Source organism: Saccostrea echinata, unplaced genomic scaffold, assembly GCF_033153115.1.
Source record: "Saccostrea echinata isolate AGI-Se365-2 ecotype Australia unplaced genomic scaffold, CSIRO_AGI_Sech_v1 ptg000050l, whole genome shotgun sequence".
In the NCBI taxonomy this organism is placed as follows: domain Eukaryota; kingdom Metazoa; phylum Mollusca; class Bivalvia; order Ostreida; family Ostreidae; genus Saccostrea; species Saccostrea echinata.
The window spans coordinates 1,313,996-1,338,869 of NW_026889799.1; the positions used below are offsets into that span (position 1 = coordinate 1,313,996).

A 24,874-nucleotide genomic window follows, 5' to 3' on the forward strand; every position below is an offset into this window, starting at 1 on the left:
CCGTATTTAGCAAGCGTATTTGGATTTGGAATTTTTTTTAAGACCACGGTGAAAATTAAAGTAAGTGAACTTAAACTCTTTTGTAGAGTGAGTCTTCGTACCATATTTTTGCATGTGTAAAAGGGAACTTTTTTGTCATATTTGTTCTCAAGAAAAAGAATACTATCATAATGGAGTGATGATCCACTCTTTTAAACTATGCAGTTATAGCATCCAATTTATGTCAGTTTTTGTGAAAATTGAGTGTGTTGCCATCTTGATCTGTAAATCATAATCAGTTTCGCAGTTACTGTTTTCAAGTACATGCATTGTCAATTTTGTATGCAAATGGTTATATTACCTAAATTTAACAACAAGTTAAATTTATGAGAAATAAATCAATCGATCTTTTATCGGTCTTTCTGTAGGCATATGGCTGGCTTATCCCCCCCCCCCCCCCTTCCCAATTTCTTTTATCTCTAATAAATACTTGCGTACTGATTCTGGAAATTTGATTTCTTTTCTATTTTAGGTAAAATAGTAAATTTTGCATGTTAATAATGGAGAGTTTAAATATAAACCTTCGTTCTGTTAATCTTGGTGTCCGGGAGTTTCACACCCGCAGACTCTCCATCTGTTCATAATTACATATGTTTATTGTAAATTTACTGATAGACCGTACGGCTTAAAATTATTCAATAAAAATAAATAAAATTTATACACATTTTTATTGCTTAAATTTGAACTCGATTTCCTTTGTTTTGGTTTCGCCAGTTAATTAACTCTTCCTTAGCCCTGGGGTAATGTTGGTTGTGCCTGATTTGCACACGTACATTAGAAATTCAGATATGGGGAAAAACCGTGTGTAAAATGAGAATTTGTCTATGTAAGATAATTTCCTAATTCCTATAGTCTCAGTTTATGAACGGAAAGGTGAACCTAGGTAAAGAGTTGGAAATAAAATCATTTGCAATTAATACATACATCTTATTACGTGTATTGTACTTTATCATGTACGTCGATTCTGCACTGTGCGATATGGGTAACGTCACAATACCCCATATCAAGGACCGGTTCGAAAATCCATATCACGTATCGGACCGGCGGGCAAAAATCCATATCAAACCGGAAGTAACGTTTGTTTAAAGTTTAAAAGTTAATTAACTTGATTTTATTTAAATATACATGTAAAATAATTCTTTACTAACATCTGTGGATTTAATTTGTTTTCAAATGCCTTAAATTTGCTTTATTTTATTTTAAAGAAAAAGGTCATCAACATGCACGAAACATTCTTCAATGATTTTATATGAACTCGCATATTAAGTATTTTAAATATATGATAAATAGAATACTATATACTGAAATCAATATCATATGTCATATCAGCCCTTATATTTACTCAGTAATTTTATATTTGATTCATTGATCCAATCATAGAATTATCTAAGTAGTCATTTAGTTATTCCATCTTTAATCTGTTAATGAAAAAAGAACAAGAACGGTCACCTGAGTATTATGGAACAATTTAGAGGATCCATAGAGTATATATAAACTGATGGATGTAGCTTTGTTGCCTAAAAGCAATAAAAATATTATGATCAGGATAAACGGAATATCTAGTCTAGTATTCATTAACAGTTCAGGAATTAGGTTCTAAACTGGTCCCCATTTATCACTTTCACCATACACCATACCCTAACTTAGTATGGAATTTTCATTGAAACGCCGGATAAGCGCCCCTCCTCATCCCTCTTACACACACGCACGCTGACACATTTGCTGCCAAATTTATTACTGAGTATATCCTTATTTTTTTTTACTGTCAAGGAGAGATAATGCACCCACACCATTCTCACGAAATGCATTTTTTTAATCTTGAGACAGCTTTCCATTTTTTTTTATTTTTTGCATGTCAGAGTTTTTCACGCAGTTTTGTTTTCAAAATGTTTTATTTTGTTTGCTTGTTAATTATTTTTTGGCTGCCCAACTATCTAAACCGAGACTTCTTGTTTGTTACATAAATTCACGGTACATATTAATATAGCAATGCATGTACAAGTTAGTGTAGAATAAGATTTGAAATGCAATCCCCCCCTCCCCCCCCCCCCCCAGATGATATTTTATTAATGCATATATTAATGCAAAAATGATTTCCTCAATGTTCCCTAGCTCGAAATTTTAATTTCCATTCTTGTTAGATTTAACCGTGTTCGAAACTTCTGTCCAGGTTGTGTACAAACGATTTTTTTTTCAATTTGCTTTTTGACATCTTTGCGTTTATTGACTTAGGGTCTGTTTCACAAAAGAACTTAGTACGATTAAAACCAACAATTTAAGCTGTTTCTGACATCGTGCTAAACCAATATTATAGAGAAAAGAGTGTTTTCTAAAATTAACGTTTTTTTTAAGATTCACGTTTTTTGTTTTTTGTTTTTTTTTTTTCATCTTAGTCGAAAATTCCTTTGATATGCATATCAGAATTGCTATTTTCTTCAATTTGCATGCCCGTGTAAGAAAAAAATGCTTGCACTTTATTTTTCAATGTTAAGTCTAAATCTTATTCAATTGCCTCAATGTTTAATTTATTCTTGATAAAGATTGATATCGTAATTCACTTAAAAAAAAAAACAATTGAAAAGATTTGGACTTACATAACCATTGACCCCCCCCCCCCCCCTTCCGCCCATAAATTAAAACTACAAACTCCTTTGATTAAGGATGCAAATAAGAAACTAATATAGTCAGTGATTAGAAAGGAAGTTTTAGACATTTTCAATTTGGGATATACTCTAACCCTTGCTTCTTTCAAGAACTGTCAAATAATCTTATGATCGCCCGTTTTGGGTTTTGGATGTTAGTATTCCTCGGTGATAAGAGAATTAAACGAGCGAAATTTGAAAGAAAATAATTATTAAAAAATTCAAAATGGATGAAAATTTGTCATTGGAGGATTTTTATCATTTTATAAGAATTATCTGGAGAGAAGAGGGTTCTCAGTTCAGCTGTTAAGCGTTGCATATAACTTTTAAAAGGAAAAATTCCTGTCGGGGGAACGAAAAGGGGCGAATGCAGTTGCAAGCCTTGTCTCTTTTTAGTATACAGTTGGGACATGTAACTCTTAAAACGTGCATAATATCAAATTTCTATGACAGTGTAGTGTATATCAAGCAGAAAGATTGACAAAAATAAAAAATTACCACTGTGCCCTTAAAAAATATTACGAATATAAATCGAATTTCCTCGACAATACATTATATAGAAAATATACATTATCCTTGACCCAAGCGCCTATGATTTCATTTAATGATCTATATAGAGCCGCCCTTGCACAAGAACCCCTGACAATGGGGCCACGAATTTCACAATTTTGGAAGAGAGCTTAATGCTTATTACAATCATGCCAATAGCTTGACCACTTGATGTCTTGGAGTAAAGAAGAAGATTTTTAAAGATTGCATTAATTTTGATGGTTTTAGCCCGACCACTCAGGCCCCGAAGGAGGGCATAAGGATTATTAAATACATAATATATGTTCCCCTTCACCCGTAGATGCTATACGCCAAAAGTGATTGAAATTGGTTCAACGGTTTCTGAGAAGAAGCTAAAAATGTTCAAAAGTTAACGGCCGACGAACGATAAAAACGGATAGCAATGGGACACATGTATGACCCAGGAGACCTAAAAAAGGCTGATTTGAGATATGAAAATTTATTAAATTTCTGTTCATTTTTTAATAATACATTTGTGAAAAAGGGAAAATCAAGATAGAAGGCAGAATATAATCGTTATTACAAGAAAACCCGTACGAAACTCTTAACCGTTTTCCGCCTGGAGTCCGGGCGGACTGAGACGGATTCCGGTTAAGTGCTAGGTGGACTAAGCCGTACTAAAGGCGGACATGGAAAACGTCTTAGCTTTAACCGTTTTCCGCCTCATATCTTAGGTGGATTCCACCTTAAATCTGAGGCGTATTTTTGTTAGACGTTTTCCGGCTTAGCTCTTAGACGGATTCTGCATTAATCTTTAAATTATGAACAGTTTAAATTATGACCACATGTTTCATTCCTCTAGATGACCTTGTTTTCTAAAGGCACTAATGGGGGAGATATTCGAAAAAAAATAGTCAAACATGGCTTTTAATCCAGTTATTAGACTTTGAATATTAGGCTTTTTATTACATTGAAGATTGCGTTTCCTAGAGGAGTAATTTTTTGCAGCCATATTGTATATCAGATATACGTTTCTAATGCGCTCCTGCTTGACCACCCTCTACAGGGGGCGGAAGTTTTCAGGCAGAGCCTCTCTTTGGATGCATTGGTCAGTTTAAATGCAGATTTTGAAAGTGATGACTGTTGGTCAATTTGGTTGATGAATCTTTATATCTTATTCAGTTTAAAAAAGGAACTCAGGCAAGATGTATGCCTGTAAATTACTATTCTGAAGATGATTTGTTATGTGTTTTTGGAAAAAAGAGTGATAAAATACAACTTTTGGTGTTATTCTTAACTAAGCTTTGAAGTGAAGCAAATTATGCTCGGTGAACATGCTGAATGGACAAAGAAGGACCTCTAAACACTGTACAGGAATACATGTAACTGTGAAAAACAATGGTAAGTTAAAATTTTTATCGGTGTTTTTTCTTTTCTCTCTTTTTTTGAATTCGTACAGCCAAAATATGTACACACCACTCTCCACCATTACTTCTGATAATTAATTCCAACTGGAATAGCACTGAGGCCCTATATTCACATTATACTCTACACTAACCAAGATGTTAAAAAAAGTTTGCGCATAAAATTTCAGGCGCCATTTCTTTTTGCCTAATGTAGGGTAGCCTCACCCCCCCCCCCCCCTTGTTTTCAATGTTATGAGTATATCCTTTTAGATTAAAATATTAAATATTAAAAAGTACAAAGATAAAGGATAAAAAAAAAATTACTAATCCATTTGTCAATTATTAATCAACATGTACTTTTGTAATTTTATTTTTCACTTTGCGTTATGTGTTTTCCGGAAATACGATTTCCTTTTAAAATTAGCGACCTGTAGTTACTTCCAGTTTTAAAATCACGATATGATGTGTGTTAGCACTGGTTTAACCAGTGGTTTATTAGCGGAATGGTAGACACAGACACCCTTCTAAAAGTGTAGTTCGCTGCTCAGTTGGGATTAGGAGTCAGGTTCTGAGATGTAAGTCATCATTTAAAATATTAATATATACATCATGTACATGGAATTCTTTTTTTTTTTTTACCTTGATGAAATTCTTAAAATACATTTTTGAGGTGAAATTTGAACAAGTTTTTTAAATTTATTTTTTCATCCATATTGAAGTGTACCATTCCTCATAACGTTGATGTATCTACAATATAGTTTTCCTAATTATTCAATAAGCAGCTGCAAATGTACATTTCAAAACATACATGGATATGAGTATATTCATTTAAGTTAGATCTACATATTTCATGAGCAGCTTTTGAATATACATGTAAGTTAAAAGTGTTTGTAGAATGGGGTCTTACGTTATTACCTTTTACAAATATATGAAGATTATGAAAAGTAATTGAATAAGAGATTAAAAACCTATTTAAGTCAATTTTAAAACTGTAGATATTAGGATTTTCTGCAGTACAGTGTTATACATTTCAGCACTTCGAGCTTTTTAAGTCCTCAGCAATTTTGGCTGATAAAGGTAAAATGAGGACTGCGGCAACTGCAGCAAGTCAGGATGAAGGCCAGAAGTCACTGTCCATCCACCCTTAGGAGTAAACTGGCAATGCTGCTTAGACTTCTCATTTGAGAGCTTGCCGAAGATTCATGGGAGAAAGGAATGCAATCTAACACCTGTGCTTCATTCAACTGTATTGGAGGTTATGAGAGGTAAGAATACATGAAGACATCAGACGTCTGATAAATATTTGAAAAATTATTCTTAGTTTTAGTGTTTAGAGAAATTAGACAAGACTGTTTGCATCCTGATCTGTAATACGGAATAGAATGCCATAAAAGAGTCATTTTATTGAAAAATGTTGAAGAGTTGTTTTAAAACGAGAAATTCATCTCAGTTTGTATTTTCTTTATAGACTTCAACATGTGGTGACCGTGTGTGAAGAATGGCAAAGGATTTAAAGCTTGAATCATGGAAAAGATAAGTTATTCCAGATAACTTAGGAAGAAGAACAATAAAAATGACACACTCTTTCCTTGCAGACAGAAAGAATTTTGTGAAAATAATCAACCAGTGGTAAATTAACAGCTAATTGTTTTGTTGAATTGACTTTTAAACATTGGTTTTGTCTTTCTTTTTTTATTTGTTAATTCAACTGTGACAGTCACATTATTATGTAGATGTATGAAGAAAAATCAAGTTTTGGTACAGTATTTTTTATCTTTTTATTTCATGTGAATTTAAGGCAAGGCATAACATTTTCAAATGTAAAATTTTTTTAGTCATTGAATTTTAAAGAACTTGTAAATAAATGATTTATAATTTGTATAATTTCATTTTTTTTTTAATTGTTAAGTTTGTAAAAGTCTGAAACAACAATAGCTGATGTACACAGTGATAGGCAGATTATGTAACCATTTAATGCAAAATCCCTCCTTACCATTAAGGCGGAATACGCCTTGCTAGTAAGGCGGAATACGCCTATCTTAAGTAAGGCGGAATACGCCTTGCTAGTAAGGTGGAATACGCCTATCCTAAGTAAGGCGGAATACGCCTTGCCATTAATGTGGAATACGCGTTGCAGGTAAGGCGGAATATGCCTTGAAAGTAATCCATATTAGGAAAGGCGGAATACGCCTTAACTCATTTAAATATTTCGAGCCCTATTCCGCCCTGATTCCACCCGGACTCCGTCTAATAGTCTTATTAAGTTCTTTATAGATAAAGGCGGATTCCGTCTTTTGATTTCCGCCTAAGGTCAGGGCGTAAATTTTCGTACAGGAACTCACTCCTTCTGGTCTATACCTAATTATTACATGTTTGCGGAACGAGAATACACAAATCCGTAATATCTGGGGAAATTTAGTAACAGGCACAGTCTATATACCACCCTCAAACTTGCGAATTTCATTTGTTGAATATTTTTTAGGATACTATCTATAGAGAAGAAATGTAATTGTTTTCTTTGTCACATTAATAGAAGAGTCTCTACTCTGAGAGGATTTATTAATTGTGATGAGCACTTTGTACAAACACATTCTCATGAATATACAATGTATTAAATTCGCATTATTTTACTACGAAGTTTAATTTTTTTTTAAATGCGTTTGACTATAAAATCTTGGTTTTTCTGTAAGCTTTGTTGTAAATTATTTCCCACATAATCTTACCACAATAATTAACCTGTAATCTATCTGTAATATATAATTCCTATAGTATAGTATAGTATCGTACGACTTTGAAGTTACCAGATCATAATTTGCCCACATACTTGGTTTTCTGTAAGCTTTGTTGTCGACGATGTAAATATCCCAGTGTTGATGGAGGCCTATACAGGATCTCACGATGTCAGGTCTTGCCATGTACCCGTATCTCCAGAGCCACGTCACGTGTTTTACACTGTCCTGTGATCCTCCTCTGTAACTTACACTCTCTCCTCTCTGTTTCAATCTTTTTAAATACTTCTTTCTTTTATTCGTATTTCCTTTTAGAACATCCATTGGGACCATCACTGTTATAGAATGAGAGTGATAAACTAGTAATTGTTCTGATTTAAATTAAAATGCATAAGCATGTAGATAAACGATTTAGAACGTAAATGATGTGACAATAATGCTCTAATATAAAATATGCGTTAATATCAAAGTATATATACATGTACATAAAACTTATGTTCTTTGTTTACTGGGGCATAGCCCCGTTTATTGCTTTGTTACGTAAACATATTTAATGCCCGTGTTTTAACTAGCTGATGCTTTAAATGTTTTTATAGATTCAATTTCTTACGTGTTGAATATTCTATTTATAACCAATACTTATGATGAAGAATTATCCTGTTAAATATATATGGATGGTTAACAGTTTTATGTTACACTTACATATCTGGTGTATCTCATCATATATACCCGTGTCCTCCATGGTGACGTGAGTCAGTATGTTCATCTGTAGACGCTCTATCAGTAAGTAATCACAGTAACCACCACCACTGACACACTTCTCTCCAGGTTTTCTGTTGTATCTCTCTGATCTCAGGTACACACTGGCTGTGTCATAACTACTGTAATAGAATGGTATAACACTGTATATTGATGCTATCCTATACATTGTCTCATCCTTGGTGTCCTTCGTTATCTTGTCCTGATCTTCCCAAAGGTAATCACGTGACTTCAGTCTGTCCAGAGTCTGCTGTGCTTCCTCACTTGTTACAGGATTATAGTTTGTTACAGGATTATAGTTAATGTACACTTTCTGTCGTATCTCAATAAGCAAGTCCAGCCACTCTGTGTCAGTGAAGTCAGGAGGACCGGAGTCAGAACACAAAAAACAAAATAACACAGACACCTCGTCATCAGTCAGTGTGGAGAACTGGCCTAAAGATAAAGAAGAATTATGTACTGTTATAATGAATTTTAGCTAAAATCCATAAAAATATTTTTGATGTGATCATATTGCTGTGCAATGATCGTATACTAGTAAGAGGTATCTTGTAAAATGAATAATTATTATTACAAACATTGTCATCTCACATTGTATAGAAGTGGCTTTATATATTTTATATACTTTATATATCTCTAAGTACAAGCTTTTAAGCATCGCTTTAAAAAGTGAGGGCAGACATAAAAATAATTGACAGAAATTTAAAAAAAAAAATGAACATCCACAACCAAAAATTAAAAAGAAAGAGCGTTTCAAAAAATTCTTGAAATCCGGGAGGGGGCTGTATTTATTCACAACAAAAACTTTTTGAGTACGATAAACTGAGAGGCTCGATGATCATATACTACATAAAAAACGAGAAAGGGGGGGGGGGGTGCATGGAATAATAACACAATCATCCATACAAAGTTAGCAGAAAAATACTTGTCAACCCTTCCCCTTCCCTCCCACCCTTGCTTTTCCTTCGTAATACGGGTTTGTTCTTTATGAGTTCTAATATAAGAGGGTAGGGTATTAAACTCTTAAGGCTTTATGCTTAGAATTACATGTATGTAAGTGAGAAGGAAGTATGTTTATTTTTCTCATCCAGAAATGTAGAGACGTAAAATGTGTGTAAAAGGACTTCGCGAACTACATGTATAAGGAATGGGATGATTGATTGATTGATTGATTGTATGTTGTTTAACGACCAATTCGAGAATTTTTCACTCATATAGAGGATCACCATATACCGGCGAAGGGCTTCAAATTTTGACCTTTACTCGACATTGAGGGCCATCGAGCAGTGAAGGATCTTTATCGTGCCAACGCCTGCCGTGATATGGGGCCTCGTTTTTTAAGGTCTCATCCGAAGGACCAGCAACTTTCACTTCAAAGTGCTGAGCGCATGGCGAAGGAACAGTTGCTAACCATTTTTAACGACTTAGGTCGGTCGCGGCCGAGATTCGAACTCACGACATCCCGATCAAAGAGCGAGCGCTCTACCGACTAAGCTACCGTGAAGGTAGGAATTGGATGAAACGCAATCATTGTGCTCTTTATGTGGGTTGATCATATGAAGTACATTTAGTATGGAATAGTTAAAAATGAGTGGTTATGATTGAACATTACTAACATATATATATTTAGAGAGAAAAAAATGAACTTTAAGGACACACACAACGTACCTTACCTACTGATAATTTTTTTAAGATATTCTTAATTTAAGATCATAGAGCCATCAGATTTCGTAGACAAAAAATCATTTATTACCAGGGGTACAATAGCATATATAGACATTAAAATGTAGCACACAGTTCCTTTAAGTATTGGAACTCTTCAACTCCAGGGAAAAAGACAACAAAGTTCAAACTATGTTGCGTATGTCCTTAAATACATAAGAATTCATGCTATAGGACTTCCGTGTATATATTTTAATTTCATTTCATTTTAAAAGATATATATATATATATATAATATTAGAAAATAAGGAGGTTTAAGAATAAGTTTGAAAAATAAATTTATGAAAAATCAGAATTCAATACCAACGTTGTTTATTGAGAGCGGGGGGGGGGGGGGGGGGTCTCGTTCAAAAGAATCATGCGGGTAAAATAAACATACTGCTTGTTATCACTGTTTTCATTACTAAAAGCACATGGACTTTGTTGGAATCATTATTCATTAACACGTTAAGATTTTTATCTTGGTTTATCACTTAATAAAATCGATCACTTGAAACAAGAACTAAAGAAACTAACCGAAAACTTTATTCGTTTATGCTATACGTGTAAACAGCGAGTTACACGTCGATTTGACGTCATGATGTGAAAGAACACAAGAATTGATGACTTCAACCGTACAAGTTCATTGCATAGCATGTAACTAAACCTCTCTAATGTAATGGATCCAATGAAGTACATGCATAAAATAAACTGATGAAGGTTTACCTAAGGGCAAGAGAAATAGAATGGTCAGGATCAATTATTAGTGACAACTCAAAACCATGATAAAGTAAGTTCTTGTCCCCATTTATCAAAATCAGCATGCAGATTAATAACAACACATTAATGCTTCTTTACTATTTTTAGCCCAGCTATTTTTCTACCCTCTTACATTCACCTCTCTTGGTCTTTGAAGAACATTTAAGTTATTTTTGTCTCATTTTTTTTTATCTTTTAACTACAAATCTACCTGATCATTTAAACATTGAAAGTCCTTTTAGGATTATACAATAAAAATTCTTGCATAATTTTCTTATTCTGTAGTTTTGTGATACAATATATACAGTAATTAATTGTAAAAGGTGAATGGCAAAGGGAAATAACTTCTCTCAGTAGCCAAAAAAAAAAAAAAAAAAAAAAAAAAAAAAAAAAAAAAAAAAAAATGAATAGAGCCCTTGCCAGTCCCAGAACACTTGTCAAATGATCCAGAATTTCAAAAATCTGGTAAAAATAACCTTACTTATAAAACTTTTTACTCTGCTTACCTTTTTTTTACTTTGAGATGCCCAGGGACAGAGAAGATTTTCAAAGAAATAATGCATTTTTCTTACTGTTTCAACACAGCCCCACCCTAACACCAGAAGACATAACCCAGGGTAATTAAATTTTACAAATTTGGAAGAGGTACCCTCACTCATCAAAACTAAGCTGAAGATTTTCAAAGAATTGAAGATTAACACATTTTAGATATATAATCAATAGAGCCAACCCCTTTCCACTGTAACACCAGAACCCCTGGACCTGGCACCAAAAGTTTCAAAATCATTAGGAGCACCTTTGATAACCATACATGTAACTATGCACTCAATACCCAGAACAGACAAGATTATTGAATAAAATACATTTTGACAGTATTATCAATAGATCCTCACCCTTACACCAGAATATCTGACCCAGGTGCCTCGAAACATAATTCTGGAAGAAGCACTGTTGCTCTCCATAATAAACACTTACCTTTTTTTGCTTTATAAACAGGTCAAGAAAAAAATATTTTCAAAGAAATTATAAGTTTTTACTATATAATCAATAGAGCCCCCCCTCCACTGGAACCCCCGACCCTGTGGCCATTATTTCACAAATTTGTTTGCAAGAAGCATCTTTGCTCACCATAGCTATGCACTTAGTTTGTTTACATAAAACCCAGAAACAGAGAAGAAGATTTTCAAAGAATTTAGTATGCATTTTCACTATAAAATCAATAGAGCCCCACATTATTTTTTTTGTTGTTTTTATTCATTACAATAGACTATTTTATGCCCCCGTATCGGAGATTTGCCCTGTCCGTCTAGCTGTCTGTCTAGCTGAATGTTTGTTTATTTGTCCGCAAAAACTTTAACCTCGCCCATAACTTTTGATTGGTTGGAATCTATGGCTTTCATATCTCAGATGTGTATTCCTTGTGACAAGACTTTTCTTCGGGTACCATCATATTTGACCTTCTGATCTTGACCTTGGAGTTTGACCAAGTTTTGCAAAATTTAATGTAACATTAACCTTGCCATAACTTTTGAACAATTGGTGCTAGGCGTTTCATACTTCACATGTGTAATCCTTGAGAAAAGACCTCCCGTCGTATGTCATCACATTTCCTTTTTTTTTTACCTTGACCTAGGAGTTTGACTTACTTTTGAAAAACTTTAACCTTGGTCATAACTTTTGAACGGCTGGTGCAAGGGCTTTCGGACTTCATATATGTAATTCTTGCGACAAAACCTTTCTTTGGATACCAACTTTGACACTTTGACCCTGGAGTTTGGCCTACTTTTGGAAAACTTTGATCTTGGACAGAACTTTTGAACAGTTGGTGCTAAGGCTTTCATATTTAACATGTCTATTCCTTGTAGCAAGACCTTCTTTGGATACCAACAATTGTGATCCATTGACCTTGACCTTGGAGTTTTGACTACTTTTGAAAAACTTAAACCTTGGTCACAACTTTTGAACGATTTGTGCTTCAGCTTTTTATATTTCACCTGTGTATTGTTAGGAGAAGGCCTTTCCTTGGACACCATTTATTTTAACCACTTTACCTCGACCTTGATGTTTGACATACTTTTGAATTTTTTTTTAACCTTTTCGATACCTATTCAATAATTGCTGCCAGGGTTTTCATATTTCACGGGTATATTCTTCGAAAGAACACTTTACTTTGGGTACCAACATATTTGATTTGCACTTGAGAAAGTTTAACCTTTGCTTTAAGTTGCCATACGTGGACATCAGTGTTTCACAAACACATCTTCTTTTATGCTTTGTTTTTTTTTCAGATGTTTTCTTTCTGTACTATCTTGTGCTTCTTTGCTATCTCTTTCTTCTCTATGTATGTATGCATGCACGAAATTGCCTATTTCGGATCATCTTCAAGCTGGTCTCAAGAGTTTCTGTCTTTGGATTTTGATAGGGATTAAATTATTATCTGTTAATTGTCAAGGTTTAGGTGATATCAGAAAGCGGAGAGATGTTTTTTAACTACTTACGAAGTCTAAATTATAATATTTACTGTCGTTCTCAGCAGACTTTTTAAAGGTCTTAAAGGTCTTTTGGCGATATCTTGGAATTTTTGTTGTCAGGTCAATTAATTATACTTTTAAAAAAAATCTTCTCAATCGAAATAGCACAGAACCTACTGATGAAAGAAAGTGGAATGAAATATTTGAATTGAATGACAAAGTACAGCAAATGATTTTTAAATTGCCTTTTAAAGTTACAAATAATTGTTAACTGCAAAATAATAATTGTACATTCTGTCAGGTGGAAGAAGAAATAATTGAACATTTGCTTTGGGAGTGTAATAGTGTACAACATTTTTTAAGAGAATTTGACTTACATGTATCAAGTGGTCTTAAAAAGATGATTTTTAGCTTTTCGGGTTTTTTAGATTCAAATTACCCCTACTCATATAGTGGATTGTAATTGTAATGGATTATCTGCGTTGCTATGTACTAACGTGATGTCACACTCCTATATAAAACTTTACTAAAGGTATTATAAATAAAGTCCCAAGGACACCTCTGCTTATGACATGCTGACACCTTTTCAAAAAATATATTTTCACCCTTTCACGGTTGAAAAAAATACCCTGTTTTAAATTCGTTCTGTTTTCTTAATGTCATCACAAACATGTGCATTTGACGTCACAAATATATGTTACTATTGCTGTAAAATATTTAATAACCAGAAATACAGAGCAAAAGTCTTTGCAGCGGATTGGCAACAGATTAGCAATAACGAAACTATCTGAACGCTTTTTAGACCTAACAAATTCCAAGCAGCGATGAAATCAGCGAGGAATTTAGTATAATTAGAAAGTCTCTCATGCTGATAAGACAGGTCCTACAAGAATTGAATGACCACATCTTTAAGACTATATCCGAAAAGAGGTATAGCAAAACAAAAATCAAAATAAGTACACATATAATATAGACTTTGAAATTAGCCATGACTCAAAAATGTCAATGGTGAGCGATTTACACCCGCTGAAGAAATTTGTTAACATGTCAGCTACTCTAAATCCATTAGACATGGATAGTGAGAATATTTTGAACATGCCCCTTATCTCAATGCAAGAGGTAACCAGAAAATTTTGTTGTAATTCACACCCACATGCATACATGTATGTTACGAACAATCACAAAGTTTTAAAGTCAGATCTTCATTTTTACGGAGATATTTTATGATTCCTACAAATCAGCGATTCAATTCAACAATACTTTGACGCTAGTCCACACGTTTAGTGTTCTCACACTCAATTTCGACAAATCACCTCAAACCAAAGCAGGTTTTGCGCTGATAAATTCTAATTACGAAACAACTTTAAGTTTGCTCAAAGAGCAAGTTGTTGAGCTCTAGAAAATTATCAACGTGCATAAAAAGCACTCATGAAATTTGCCCCATAAAGTATGCTATGAATTTAAATATTAATGGGGACTACAAGTGAAATCTCATGTCAGAAACTTTCCAGTGTTAAGATCTAACTCGAGAAATGTACGGAGCAATGCTTATTTGAGAGATAAAAAAGTATGCACTTGAGTACGACGATGGCAATATTACTCTACAAAATATTCGTAAAACTATCTGTAAAGAAGTCAAATTCCTCAAACAGATAAGATAGTAAACAGCAATGAATCTAACGTTCGTTATTCATATTATCAGAAAACGAAAAATAACTCCTCGTCTTAAAGGGGAAAAAAGATGCCCTTAAAACGCCGCCCATACATTAATTGCTGTCTTAATACATGTAAATGTTTTTTGATGACTGCAGGAAAGGTACATACTTAATTACAAGATTTCACATCTTAAGCAAAAAAAAAAAAAAAAAAAAAAAAAAAAAAAAAAAAAAAAAAAAAAAACAAAAAAAACCCAAAAACAAAAACACTTGTTCAGTCAACAATTTCAAAAACATCGCTCCTCAGATTGTAAATTCCGCCACAGGTGTTTATAGTGTCCAATAAATGCCAATCAAGTACATGTAATTCAAGGTAAAACAAGTGACAGAAACAAGCACGTTGAATAAAGAACTTTCAAGATAGCAGAAACGAAATTGAGGCAAGAAATCTTAAGACTGAACCTTGTACATCGACCTAAAAATGTTAAACTGAAACCTTTCATGACATATTATTCTTTACATTTGCATTTTTTAAAAAAATAAGGAAAACATGACTGAATATGCTACATTTGACCATAGAAGAGACAGGAAGTAAAAAGAGTGTATGTAAGGTGTTCATTTGGAGATGTTTGTTTCAAAATAAAAAAAAAACTAAAAATATTTGTCTTTAATGCTAAAAAAGTACTTTAACCAGATTAAGGAATGTACAAATGTCTCCTGTGGGTAAACATGACATTTATTAAGTACCACATGACTTGTGAAAATTTTAATGTTTCAAGTGTGTTCGTACTAGATTGATTTTGGGATCTCGGGATTTGGATGCATTAAAAAAAAGTGGTCCAACTGCAGAAGAAGCAGATACTGTGTTAAGGCCTTATCTAGGACGGACAGCAAATTGCTAGCCTCCGATGTTTTACAACTTCTCCGATCGAGGAAGAACGACAAACTGAGAGGCAAACCTCTACGAGATCAACCTCAAAATTGCTAGCCACTTTAATTGTGGAAAGGGTCCAAAAATGGCCCTATGAATAATGAAATGTGACAAGCCTCCTATATTAGGCAATCCACCTGACCAAATTTATACGAAATGTTTCTTCTTTCTCCCTTTGGACATAAAAGAACGTTACTGACCGCTGCAGCTGTATATATATATATATATATATATATATATATATATATATATATATATATATATATATATATATATATATATATATATATATATATATATATATATATATATATATATATATATATATATATATACCCTCTGTGGGACATATAATTAGCAACAGTTCCAAGATCACTTATTCCTAGATAACTGTGCCTTAGGTATATAATTCAGTTTCTATGTAACCGTTGCTGCAGGTCACCTGCATTTTGGAAAAAAAAATATGAAAACTTTACACAATATAATAACGTTAACATTTGACAAGTGGTAGTGTGATGTATCGGATACTGATGTCGAAGCTCTAAGGGGCTACTCGCGACATATTAGAAATTTTTCTAGAGATCGTTTGAGAGACAGAGTCATTATCTATGTAATGACTCCTATTTTAATAGAAGAAATGAAAAGAAAAGTGTTAAGCCTTTTTTGGAGAAAATCGACTGAGTGTTCTTTGGCAAGCATAAAGATCTTTTTTATGAGTCATAGTATAACTATTTTTCTTAATAGCTAGGTTGCAGTTTCACAATCACAAAACTACATATAGATATTTCCCATATTTTCTTTCTTGTATTTGCGCTATTATAATTCTTCATTCTATGTCTATCTGCTCGTGTCCACCACTTGATTTCCTTTTCTCCTTTTCTCTTATAGCAGGCCTACATTTTGCGTCTCCATATGAGTGAAAAATTCTCGTGAGGGACGTTAAACAATAAAAACAAACAAGAGAGACATTGATAATCTGCTAAAGTTACTTTACTCTACTGTTGGCTAGTACGACTGAGGTTCAAGGCTTGGAAGATTAAGAAATATTGTAGACATTTGATTAATTTCTTATTTGACACCGATGAATTGTTTCAAAATTCAAGATGGCAGATTGAGTGTCAAACAAAGATAGCAAAAAACAAAAAAAACAAAACAAAACAAAACAAAACAAAAAAACAACCCCCCCCAAAAAAAAATGGAATTTTGAGGTGGATACACAGGGTTATCTATCGTATTCCTTAAACACTGTTGTATTTAGGTGTACAGAAACTGATTTTATTGCTGATTGTTTTTGAGTATTGGGAAGAGAATAAGAAAGCGACTTGTTTAAAAATATCTGTTCTCGTGCTTCACTCACGCACGGTTAAGCGTTTATAATAATCATTGAAATGATGTATGTCAGCTGAATGCCTATGAATAAATAAAGTTTTCACATTGAAATATACATTCAGGAGAAAAAAAAATATTATCTTTATTTATGAAACACGGAACTAATGACAATTACTTTTTAATACGAAAAAGGTAGAGTCCTTTTTTCAGTCTTATACTTTTTTTCGAGTACGGTTCACCGTAGAATTCTCCAAACGTCAGTTGTGCGTTTAAAAGCTAGAAGCCGAATAAACTTGACGTTAACAAAAGCTTGCGTCCGATGTACATGTAGCTTACCTGAGCTGAAAACAACATACGACAGACGAAACATGCTTGCGAGTACAGAAATAACGAAACCTTAGATAATAAAGGACTCTTTGAGTATCAAACAAATAATAAAGAGGTCGGTAAATCTTTTTCAAAGCTTTCTGAATGAGAAAAATAGTAGCGGGGAGTTTGAAAGCTTTCTAAACGTGAACGTACAGACGATCGACGGATTTTTTTTATGAAATCCTAAATCAATAAGACATTCAGTATAATAAAATAAATGGTGCCTAGTTTGAAATTGACACGCCAAGAAAAACCATTGTCAACCGATGCGTCAGCGGAGGGGTGTCAATTTCAACTGTTACCCTTCAAAACAGGCACCATTTATATAATGTGATATCTTGGATTTACATGAATGAACAAAACAACTATGTCACAGTCCGTAGATTAAGAACATGTAGTTGTTTACCTGATATAGGGGTTTTCCACACACTGTAAAGACCAAGGATCTCACGTCTCAGATAATCTTAAATGTAAAAAAAGATATACGATAAAAGAAAATGACACAGGCCTCTAAGTGGCTTCTAAACTTTAAGCACCAGCTGGCGCCTTATCAAAAAAATTTAGTCGCCAATACAAATTTTTAGTTGTCAGACAATTTTTCTAAGGCGCCAACTTTAAAAGTTAATAGAATATAGGAACCCATGATCTGCCTAAGAAAATATGACATGTAAATAATTTACTCTTTGCTTAAATTTCTTTTCGTTTTTTCAGAAAAAAAATTTAAAAATGTGAAAATTTCCGTTATGACGATCGCCTGGTCAATTTAAAATGGTCGCCAATTTGGTGACTTGTGTCAAATTTTTAGCCGCCAATCAAACATTTTAGGCGCCATGGCGACTAAATTAGTCGCCAATTAGAGCTCTGTGACATCAAAAATAGTCAGTTCAAAAACTATTCAGTAAGATATTTCTGAAAAAAATAATCAAGTAAGAAAAAAATGGAACAAGCTTTCTCTACAGCGCATCCACATGTTTAGTTATATCTAGCCAAGTGGGCCTTGGGAACATTTCTTAGCACTCTTATATTTTATTGCCTTTTCATTTTAGCTTGTATAGAGAGAAGGCCTGGAAATTAATCGATCTCTTCACCCAAGGATAATTTGTGGCAAGATTCGATGAAACTAGTCTTGTGGTTCTTGAGAAGTCGAAATCATAAAAAAAAAGTTTACAGATGGACAGACAAAGAGACTGACAGACAGACATATGGACGGCTGAAAAAAGCGATGTTCAACATAAGCTCTTTAGTGTGTACAACCTACTGACACTAAAGAGAGTATGTTGAAAAATTGCAATAGGCCATATTTTAAACATTTTTAATTGGCAATTATAATGAAAATAAGTTTGAAAACATTAAAGTCCACTTGCTTCAAGCAATTTTTTAAACCAGTATTTAATCATTAGATCTAGCCATTATTTTATTTAAATAAAGTAAATAAAATAAGCATTGTTATTCAAGATTTCATATAAGGTTTTTTTTTTTTTTTTTTTTTTTTTGTTTTTTTGTTTTTTTTTGTTATGAAGCGTTTATTAGAATATTGTAAAGCTTTTTAGGGGAAATAAAGAATTTTGATCATTATAGATAATGTACAAATCTTCAATATTTATTAGTGAATATATCTTTGCAGCTTACTCAAAATAAACGAAAAAGTATATTACCTTTCAAGGCATGGTAATAATAATCAAAATTATTCATTTTTTTTTTTATTTTGCATGTTTGTTTGGTGACTTTTTTTTCTTGACAAACATACGAAAATAAGAGGTGGGGGAGCAAAAAGATCCTTTTTTATGATTCTCCGGGAAATGATTTTAAAAAGTAAGATATTTTATAAATAATTATTAGGGTTGTCAATTTCATAAATTTTTAGTATTCCGTTACTAGCATGCATTTCCGATCGAATACTCGGTCATTTATGACATTATTTTTTTTTTATATGAAACGTAAATTTAGGACCAAAACACAGACGTACGTACAAAGACTGTAAAGAGGAGTATACAAAAGTTTCGATGAACATTAATACCCACGAGAATGATATATATACTGGATTTGTTTACATGGAAGGATTATTGCCAATTTCAGATCAACTGTAATCACAATATCATGAGTTTCAATTTTCATATTCTTGACCATTTGCAATGACATAGAAACAATAATAACTCTCCATTACATTTAACTTCAGCATGCGTGTAAGATTTTTTTTTACTGTCCAGAGAATAAAGAGGGGTAAAGCTGAAAAAAAATCTTCGGTATTACTTTATGAAAATCACAAAGTTTAATACGTAAAGCTTAAAACATTGTTTTTCTTCTCATGTAAGTAGATTCAGCATTACATTATTGACATTTTTTTAGATTTAAAAAACTCGGCTTCTATGGTATATTCCCAGGGTGAATAAAATGGAAACAAATTTACCACCAAATAATAAAGGACACTTTAATAAATTTTATTAAATCAATTTGAACTTTGATTTCAGATCAAGACGTGTCTCTTGCTATTATATTTCTTGCTATTATAATAAACAAACAATCCTATTCCACCGACTGAGGTGCTGATTATGTTAATCGTTGTCAAAATTATGTTATGTTATATTAATGAGACAACGGTATGATGTGAAATGTTTGTCAAAATATAACGAATGTAGAAGTACATCTATGTCAAGTTTTCCGAAGTACTCAAATACCCATGTTAGTACTAGTATTCGATACTTAAACCTTTCAACAAGTACTCGAGTCACCGGTTACTCGTTGACAAAACTTTTTTTTTTTTGAATTCGATGTCTGGATATTACTAGAACTACATGATCGTGACGCAATAAAACATAAAAAGTTAATATTCATAGCATGGAAACGAATTATTCTTTTTTTATTGCATGATAAAAGATCGTTCGAAACTACATAGCCTTTTGTATTAACTTTTTAATTGAACGTGGTATATATTCTAAATTGGTAGACGCATTTTATCTAATGGCTAATGTGTTTCGATATATAACAATCTTAGCCCCGCTCTGGAAGTTATCACTGCGTGAGGAAACCATATTCTATACCTGATCAATATATAAGGCTCCACGGCTCCTGAGCATCTCTAGAATTTCCAGGGGTCCGTTTTTTTATTCCCTCTTAACAGATTTGTATTGTTTATAGATTTTTTGAGATAGATCACTGTTCGTTGTCTTCACCTTTTACATTTACAAGTTTGGCAGAAAAAGTAGTTCTTACAGCAAAAATTCCTTCCTTTATTACAAATAAAACCATGGGTCATGAATGAGAAATTTGAGATAACAATGGAACCTGGAACGGGTCTTAAAGCTTTACATTGCTGATTGAATTCAAGAAAGCAGGTGTCATCCTTGAAATCATGGATCATAAAAAAGATTTTTTTTCGAAATATGCTTTCTTTGAAAAAAAAAAAAATACCAACTTAGCCCTATGTTGAGACCAGATATGTTTGGCCATAGATCAGAAAATTCTACAGTTTTGATGAGTAATAGTAATTCGAACATTTTTTTCTTTCGATATCCAGGAAAATAGAATGTGTTCATATATTGTACTTAATTTTGTTTTGGTTACTCTGCTACTTATAATGTAGCAAAATTAGGGAACACATCAGTTTTTCGTAATAATGTTTAGACAGTACAATCTTGGAAAATAACTTTACGGTTCCCTGTTTTTTTTTCTTTTTTATTGTTATTTGATCTGATTTTCTGTAATAAACTGATATCAACTTCTTACCTTCCTGGAGCAAATTTTCAATTTCAAATTCGTCAGAAAAATGAAAACGTGTCTTCTTTCTTAATGCTGTAATGAAAAAAAAATCAAAAAATGAAGTAAATCTGAGGAATAAATCTGTTATGGGGAAATGAAACATACAAGAGTTCTTGCCAAGACATAGTTATAAAATTACCAAATAATAAACTATATTAATTTTTTCCTTATTTTAAAATTATTTCATTATTACTTTTTCTGTATTCTGGTAACATTTGTAGTTTATTGTATAAACGGTTTTTACAGGGAATCTTTAAAAACCCAATAATGAACATGTTCATGAATGATTTCTACTTAATGATAGAGAATTTTTTATATTAATCTGAAACCTAGAACAACAATGAACTGAAACTTTAAAAAAAAAACTGTAAAAAGATCGAAAGCCAGTATGAAACATGGGATTATAAAACAGTGGAAAATTAACAGTTACATTAGAATCCGTCCAAGTTAATTTCCATATTAAACCACGGGTTGTAGCTATGTATTAGATTAGATATTGGAGGGATTTCAAAATACACAAATGTTTTACGTTTATTCGGATTAACTTACACACATAGGTCATATTTCTTCTCCAAAAATGTGCAACACTAAATAAAATCCCGCGCAAGCGCAGAGAATTGAATGTTACCAAATTAACCGTCCTGAGGGAACCAATGGAATTCCTTTAAGGTCACGTGACGGTTTTGAGGTTTCTTTGTTTACAAAGTCATGCATCTTCATCTCCCTGGGTTTTTATTATTATTATTCACTGTTTTTTTGTCATTTAAGTATTTCAATGTAAGACAGTATCAGAGCTCCAGATAAGGTGCGTATTTGCAGAAATATGCATTGAATTTTTCAAAATACGCATTTAAAATTAAAACAAGGCGTACAATTACGCATTAGCAATCATAAATAAGCATTACACTACGAAAGTACTGCGTACGACGGATTGAATGTCAACTAATTATGTGAATTGAAGTCAGCTCAGTGTTTGAATTTTTATCAAAAGGAAATTTTGATTAAGCGTATGCGAAATAACCTAGGCCGATTTCAAGTTCGGGAGAAAGATTTGAATATTAAAGACTCGCACTTTGTCTGAAAATATCACAGATTTCCACTGTTCATTTAACATCCAAATTTTCGTTCTTGACGCGTACAGGTCGATTTTGTCAAAATTGCACAAAAACATGCATGGTGTCTAATTAAATCTTTATCACTGTTTATTAAACAGTTCTTGTATATTTACCATTTTCTGTAGCAATAATATCATCTAAAGTCCGCCGACAACCTTTATTAATTGTATGAAAAGAATATTGCTTTTTTGCTTTTCACATGCCCCTGTGCTATAAATAGCGCCACGCGAATTTTAATGCAAATGAGGAGTATAAACTCTAAAACTTTTACCTCGACAATGCCAACAATTTATATAGCAAAATCTAATATAAATTTTTGATTAAAAAAAAAAAAAAAATGGAAAACAAAGGGCTATATATTTTGAGAGGGGCAGGTGGGGATGAGAATCTAAAGATTAATTTGGCCAAAGACAGGATATTTTTCTCGATAACTCTTGCTACGATCGATATAGGCTTGATCTTAAGAAACCTCTATACACTGCACGCTGAAGAGTCTTCCGGTTTGAAAGTGTTTTTTATGGAATAGAGTGATCTGCCCATTGACAACATTCCGGAAAAAAATTATCTGCTCATATCGCTAATTTTAGAAATTCAGTTATCCCCCTTTACGCTCTCTAGTACTTGAAGATATAAAAAACGCATCGTTTCTATCGATGCTTGAAGATGGCCGACGAAATGGTCTTTTCGGTGAAAAAAAACGAAATGTTTCTCGGTTATAGCTAAAAGCTAACAAAATTTTTAAAATTTCATTAACCTAATTGATAAATGCAGACACTGTCCCTTTCTTTTTTACATTCCTCTTTCAAAAAAAAACCTTATTTCGATAACAAGCAAAAAATCACGTTAGATGTCAAAAGATCAATAGATGAGAAAAACCTTAAAGCAGACAAACTCTTAAGAAATTTATCCAAGGCTATGGAATAGATGTTAGACAAGACTGTTTCAAAACATTTTGAAAAGCTTGGAGTCCCTGACACTGATTTATTTGCTACCAGAATCAATACACAATTACCTGCATATGTGTCTTTATTACCAGACTCTGCAACAATTGCTGTAGATGCTTTTAGCTTTATATGGAGGTATAATAAACTTTATTATATGTTTCCTCATTTTAGCTTGTTGAGAAGAGTCATTCAAAAGATAGACACAGACAGACGCAGAGGAGTTCTGGTGACCCCTCTTTGGACAACTCATCACTGGTTCACAAAATTACTCCGGTTACTGGTGGACCCACATATTCTGACACCCAAGCAACATCATCTATAAACTCTTCCAATGTTACCAACTGAGAGACACCCCTGTTAAAAATGAGACTATTTGCGTGCAAAATATCAGGGAGAGCCTCAGACATCAAAACGTATATAAAGACATTGCAGACACTTTATTATCCTTGAGAAGTTCCACACATCAGCAAAATTGGACGTATTTCAACATATAGATGCTATTTTGTGAGTGAAAATCTGCAAGTCCACTTTAAGCATCGATAAATCATGGTTTAGAGTTCCTATTAGAATTGTAAAGGTTGGATTAGGTTATAATGCTATGAACACAGCAAAACCATGTATTTCATCGATTTTTGAAATTATTTATCCTGAAACTAGTCTTGGTAGCAGTAGTTTTATCAAGGGATTTATGAGAGGCATATTTAATAAAAGAGTGTCTTTACCTAGGTATACAGTACATGGGATGTTTCTGTAGTTTTAGAATATTTGAAAACTCTTATTCCTGTGTATACTAATGGTCTTAGAATTTTGAGTTGGAAGCTAGCTATGTTGATGGCTTTATTGACAGGACAAAGATGTCAGTCTTATAGATATTAAAAATCTTTTGATAAATAGTGATTTTGTAAATATTCATTTCAGAGACTTGTTAAAACATTCCAAACCTAGCAATCATTTACAACCTATTGAACTTGTGCGCTTAAAACAAGATGAACGCTTATGTGTTGTTAATACCTTACAAGAATACTTGGGATGTACACAATTCTTGCGTGGCGAAGAAACACAGCTGTTCATTAGGAACATGGCACCTCATCAAAAGGTCTCCAAACAGACAATTAGGAATTGGATAAAGACCGTCTTAGAAAATTCTGGTACATAAAATTGTTTAAGGCTCACAGCACAAGAACAGCTTAAATGATTGCTGCAAAATCCGCAAGGGTACCTATTACGGCGAATTTGAATGTAGCGGGCTGGGAATCAGATTGTACCTTCGAAATAATAAACCATGTATTGAGGACAAAGTAAATGTAGGAACTATTATTTACAAAAATATTCGAAGTTATGAAATCAAAATACGTTGCTTATGTTTAGAATAGAGATGTCATAATGTTAAATATGCATGTTCATATTATCTACAACTAGAATAAAAATTAACTTAGTACGGTTGATTTGGTAAATTTGAAAATTAAATGCATATTACTTTAAGATAAAATTAGATGATAATTTTACGAAATCAACTATTTACTGAGGGATCAAATATCCATCCCATACCCACCCGTTGTATATAGGATATGCTGGAATTCATTTAGATTTTGTGAAAATGTATATTATTATCAAAATCACATCCACACTTCTAAGGATCTCTGAATACTCGCGTGACCTTGAAGCAATTTCAGTTGATCCCTTAGTGCTAAGTTGATTTGCTAAAATTATAATCAAATTCCATCTTACAAGTAATATTCATTTAATTTTTAAATTATTA

The 24,874-nt window shown here is 32.9% G+C and overlaps 1 protein-coding gene and 1 long non-coding RNA gene across 2 annotated transcripts in view; one reads left to right on the top strand and one right to left on the bottom strand.

Annotated features, from left to right (window-relative positions):
* Window positions 1-24,874, bottom strand: part of LOC133203371 (uncharacterized) — a 284,718-nt gene that overhangs the window by 56,310 nt on the left and 203,534 nt on the right. The gene's annotated exons all lie outside the window — the stretch shown is intronic.
* LOC133203409 (uncharacterized) lies at window positions 5,079-6,395 on the top strand. Its single transcript, XR_009723406.1, has 3 exons — window positions 5,079-5,172; window positions 5,632-5,862; window positions 6,066-6,395. It is a non-coding gene; the product is annotated as an uncharacterized LOC133203409 (long non-coding RNA).